The 5,903-nt window shown below is 41.8% G+C and overlaps 1 long non-coding RNA gene across 1 annotated transcript; it reads left to right on the forward strand.

Moving 5' to 3' along the window:
• Window positions 1-5,126: 5,126 nt before the first annotated feature.
• Window positions 5,127-5,692, forward strand: LOC124030136. Its single transcript, XR_006837903.1, has 3 exons — window positions 5,127-5,203; window positions 5,336-5,472; window positions 5,637-5,692. It is a non-coding gene; the product is annotated as an uncharacterized LOC124030136 (long non-coding RNA).
• Window positions 5,693-5,903: the final 211 nt, after the last annotated feature.

The raw sequence follows: 5,903 nt of genomic DNA on the forward strand, positions 1-5,903 counted from the left end.
CAGTACATATTTTTCAAACGAGTACTTGGATTATCAATCAACTTTTTCTTCAATGTTACGGAACGCCAGAGGGTAGATAACTAGCTTGCAAGAGATTCCCACTAGATAACACAGCCACAAAGTACCAATTGGCTCTATCGTAAAAATGTATGAAAACCAAAATACGCGTTTTGGTCTTAATTTAAGGTTGGGCCATTAGATCAGCAGTGTGGTTCGGTTTAAAATCAGTTTATAAGAAGATGAATTGTAGAAATTTGCGGGCAAGCTTGCTAGCCCCAAAATGTGTACAACTTCAAAGTTGCTCAACTGTTGCACAGGGGATCAACTACTGCATTTGAAGACACTGCCACCTGCTGACATGTGCCTCAAATGTGATTATCAAAGAGTCCTCAACAGCCATTTGAGTTAGACAGCTACATAGATTTGATTTGACAGTTATAAATTACATCCAGGGGGAAGATACCACCAGTCCGGTCCCTTACACGCCTTTCTTGTGACGTATTATGCGCGGCCATAAAACGGTGACCTATTGTGACGTAACCAAGCATCAATTCGCTACATGAACTGTGTTCAGCTTTGATATCAACAGTACAATCTCTTTCTTCAATCAGGTTGTTTCAGCTAATCTTTTGCCGCATAGTCTGCCCTAGCTGACGCTGTGCAGAGAATACTAAGATTGGAAACGGTTGGTTAGACCCGTTCGCACTGCACAAGGTGATTTGGAGTTTAGAATGTCTGGTAGGCTCTTACATTCTTTGCGGAGGTCCCAAATGGCACCCTGTAGTGTAGTACTTTTGACCTGTGCCCAGTAGGCTCAGATCAAAATAAGTGCACAAGTCAAAGTAGGTGCGCTATATAGGGAATGGCGTGCCATTTGTCTGTGTGTGTGTTAGGATATGTTTTGTGCCAATCAATTGATGAAAATGTATCCCTCAGAAAACAAGATGGATCGAAGTGATGAGAGAATCAGAAGAGCTTTAAGGCGCCGCCCTTATGTGGTAAATAACTATTTATTTATTTTGTGTTCTGTCTTTGTTATCACATTTTAAATTGAGTGTTGTGTTGACAGTTGAATCCAGTGAGGGTGAACTCCCCTGATTCTGTGATGTGGCCAACCGGTAAGGTGCACAGAAGACCAAGGCCTGTAAGTCAAATCCGACCTGAAAACAATTACACATAAACATTACTTATGCTCCATGTACAAACTACAGTTATCACAATAAAAACAACTGCAGATATCCCTCCCCATCTAAACTCATTTGAAATTGAATGCTCTCTTGACAGTCTACTTCAGCGCAGACCCCTCAGATCCACAAAAGGCCTGTAAGTCACATTCAAATCAACCACATAACAGTAGCTACTTAAATGATTTATTGATAGCTACATCATTTATTTCCAAGGCCAAAATGAGAAAAATATGTTTTACTGTTCACAGCCAATCATTGAGAACTGTGGGCAGGAACAGACATCTGGGGATGGACGGGACATGAATTCAGAGCCTCTCAGCCAGGTCAGACATCTCTGCTGTTCCCATAGAGATCAATCTGTTGATTCAAATGGCAATTTTGGTTGGCTTGGTTGAATTGACAATCCTTCATTGGAAATGCTAAAGAATCCTACAGTATGGAAGGTCTTTAGTCCCATCCCTAATGTTATGGGAGTTGCATTTCTTGCATTTCAATCCACTTGCATTTTCAATTACCCATGAATTACTCACTATTTGTACAAGTATGTTGGATTGCCTAAATATTCAACATTTTCTTGACAGTCAATGCCAGTGAATTCCATGGCTGCCCTAAGTACATGCCTTTGTCTGTCTCCTCAGTCTGGAAGGGTGACTCGGCTGATGGAGAGAAATTATGATGGGGTGATCTCATCCTCCAACTCTGATGACATCTCTATATACTCCTTCACTGACTGTGAATCTGAGGTAAGAGAGTTGTACACCATAGATGTGTTGAGTGATATGACTGTGAAGAGAATAGTCTCAGACTAATTGACTCTGATACACAGTCTGATGAGGATCATGAAAGGAGGACACCACCGCTGATAGTGAAGGATAAGGAGGATGGAAAGGTGACAAAGTTTGAAGTGAGGGAAATGGTAGAGGACGACAATCTGTCTCTCCACTCCTTGGATGATTCAGACTTTCTGGTATGTTCTGCACCATGTATTTGAGTAACTCTTTGACTGAATGTGGAAAATGGACTATGACCAACTAGCTCTCTGACACCGTGTGATAATGGCAATCAAATCAAATCAAATCAAATCAAATTTTATTTGTCACATACACATGGTTAGCAGATGTTAATGCGAGTGTAGCGAAATGCTTGTGCTTCTAGTTCCGACAATGCAGTGATAACCAACAAGTAATCTAACTAACAATTCCAAAAAAAAACTACTGTCTTATACACAGTGTAAGGGGATAAGGAACATGTACATAAGGATATATGAATGAGTGATGGTACAGAGCAGCATACAGTAGATGGTATCGAGTACAGTATATACATATGAGATGAGTGTGTAGACAAAGTAAACAAAGTGGCATAGTTAAAGTGGCTAGTGATACATGTGTTACATAAGGATGCAGTCGATGTTGTAGAGTACAGTATATACATATGCATATGAGATGAATAATGTAGGGTAAGTAACATTATATAAGGTAGCATTGTTTAAAGTGGCTAGTGATATATATATATATATATATATATATATTTACATCATTTCCATCAATTCCCATTATTAAAATGGCTGGAGTTGGGTCAGTGTCAATGACAGTGTGTTGGCAGCAGCCACTCAATGTTAGTGGTGGCTATTTAACAGTCTGATGGCCTTGAGATAGAAGCTGTTTTTCAGTCTCTCGGTCCCAATGATGCCTCTGCTGAGGACAGTCCAGGGTCTTCAAAGGAACCACAGAGAAAAGGGGCTTCACTGAAGGACCCTCGACTGGTATTCTCTTACATTTGTGTGTTAGTGGTGCGCAGGTCAGCTGTTTGTTCAACCAAGCCCACCCGCAATTGCTAATAACCCATCCGCAACCGCCCGACTATATGTGAAAAAGTGAAAACCTGACCCTAGTCCACAAATATAGAACATCAGAGAAGGCAGAACGATTTTTTTGTCATGGGGTGCAGGATTTTGTTGTGGCTAATATGGATATGCTTCTGCTTATCATTTCCAACATTTTGGCAGGCTATTTGTTAGTCAACTTGTCTATAATTAGATAGAAGACTAAATAAACCCTTGCTCACCGGAATAATGTTATAAATGGTAGAATGAATGCTTCAATGTAGTTGACATCGGTAAAGTTCTCCGTCATCTTTGATTCTTTCGCGGAGCAAGAAGAAAATGCAAAAACTCAAGATAAAAAGGGAAACTACTATCAGCTTTTAGGAGGCTGATAAAGCAGTCCCTAACTGCACAATCGCATTCTCTCAAGATGCCGAAAGAAATCATATTTCTCCACTCCTGTTCCCGAGTCAAAATATAGTCTACATTTGTTGTACTGCAATAAATGCTTAATTCTGCAGGAGTTAATATTAAGACTTTGAAGAGGTTAATTAAAGATTAATTAACCTCTCACAGTTAATAAGATCTACACGAAGTGTCCAGATTTCAGTTTCCATTTAACTCATCTGAACAGTTTGTTCCCTTGATGTGCCATAGACCTATTTGAATCCCCCTCTTGTGACTGTCGAATTTGTATAGTGCCTCACAATCGTCACACATAATAGAGACACTGCCATCATCCTCTTTGAATACTTCATCAAATCTTTTCCAAACATTCCTTTTCTGGCCATCCCTTCTTTATTTTCAACTCTCCATTTCGTAGATTTCCTCTTATTGAATTAAACTCTGACATTGTCCTTTTGCGTCAGTGGATCAACAGTAACTTTTTCTGCCCTTTCCCAAAAGTGTTTGGTGATTGGTGTCTAGTCTATTTGGCACGCGCCAAATTAGGCCCTAAAGCTTAGGTTTACGTACAAATGCTAAATAGCCTATAGATATAAATGACACAAGAATGATACATTTATGGAATTTTTTCATGTATTGTTTTCTCTTTATTCAACCCGACCGCCTCCCACATAATATTTCATGACCCTAAACGCGCCGCCCTGTGGATATAACCGCGGGACTGCTGCTTATGAGTCAATGCATCACTAATGTGTGTTACATCTCAATGATTTGACCCTATGTCTGTACAGAATATTGTGGCCAAGCCCAACATCCTTCTCCCTGCCTCTGTGAGTGCCCTGAAGAAGGCATCGCACCTGATCGAGTTGGTCCCTACTGTCCAGCCCTGCAGGGAGCAGCTGGACAAGAAGACACAGTGGACCAACACCAACGAGGAGAGCCTGAGGAGGATCAAAAAAAAACTGGCCTCCATAGAGCTCGACCTGGAGGAAGGCCTGAACAAGGTCAACGACGGTCAGGACATCAACCAAGAGAGGCAGAAGAATGAGGGATGCTTCAGAGCCTGGATTGAGAAGTGGATGGGGAGGAGGAAGGAGGAAAGACTGAGGGATGAAGATGTGAATAGGCAAGACAAAGGGAGGATGGGCGAGGAAGTGAGGGCACTGATCCAAGTGATGAAAAGAAACTGCAGTGAAAGTGATCTTGAGGCAGTAAACCTGGACAGTTGGCTGAATGACTTGGAAAGGTTGAAAGTGGCCTTCAAGAAATGCACTGGAGAGATGGCCGAAATGGTAGAGAGCATGGCAGAAATGCAGACCAGAATAGCTGAGAGCAGGCTCCTCAAGCCTGAAAAATAACTATGTCCAGAGCTTTGTAAATGAATCTTACTTATTGAGTGTAGTCATGTATCTAATGTATTTATAGATTAGTCATACAGTATATCTACAGATTTTGTATAACATAGCACTGTCCTAACAGTTTGTTTGTTGTTTCTGGTCATACAGAGCCCAGGGAAAGTCTCTGGTCCTGTGTCTGGCCTCTCTCCTCTTGTGACCTCAGCACCCCGGACCCTGGCTGAAGCCCTACAAGCCCTGCCCTCTGCTGTGGCCCGTCCCTCCCAAAAGGATGTCCCAAAGCCTCCGACACCTCCAAGCCCTGTCTCTGTTATTGTTGCTTCGCCTGCTGTGGAGTACTTACCATACCACCGCAGCCTCGCCTGGCCCCAATCACCAACCTGAGTGAGAACGGCAGGAAGCTGCTCCAGAAAATGTCAGGAGTGACGCCACAGGTGAGAGGAAACAGGAAGGGAATATTAGCCATATTTCCTTCTACAGTATATCATACCTCTAGATACCATAGCTCAAGAGTAGAAAATAGCCATAAGCTTATATTATTTTATCTCCTTGTCCAAAATATTCAGGAAAGGAAGGTCAAAAGGAAAAAGACCAAGGGAAAAAAGCAAGTGAAGAAAGAGAAGGCCAGTAAGATGCAGCAGGTGGAAAATGTTGGAGAACGTAAGGAGGACAAGAAAGAGGAAAAGAAGAGTCTGAGGAAGAGGTGAGGAAATAGAAGAGGGGAACATAACAAGGGCGTTTTAGAGATTTATAGAAATAGAATGAGGTAGAGAAATATAGAAATTGAATGAGGTAGCAGAGAAAGAGCAGCTATCTGATGTTTAATGGCAAACTATTATTTATTCTCCTGTTGTGTTTGATTGACAGGTTTCTCCAGTGGCTGCTGCCCAAACTGAGATGTTCGAAAAAATAATGGCCAACTACGCACGCACGCACAACGCACGCACGCACGCACGCACGCACGCACGCACGCACGCACGCACGCACGCACGCACACACACACACACACACACACACACACACACACACACACACACACACACATACTATTGATATTGGTCTCATTGTTATATTTTGAGACATGCACCATTTTTTTTAAATAAAAAAAGACCCAATAATTATATTGGTTCCCAT

The sequence above is a fragment of the Oncorhynchus gorbuscha genome, unplaced genomic scaffold, assembly GCF_021184085.1.
Source record: "Oncorhynchus gorbuscha isolate QuinsamMale2020 ecotype Even-year unplaced genomic scaffold, OgorEven_v1.0 Un_scaffold_9419, whole genome shotgun sequence".
Lineage (NCBI taxonomy): Eukaryota > Metazoa > Chordata > Actinopteri > Salmoniformes > Salmonidae > Oncorhynchus > Oncorhynchus gorbuscha.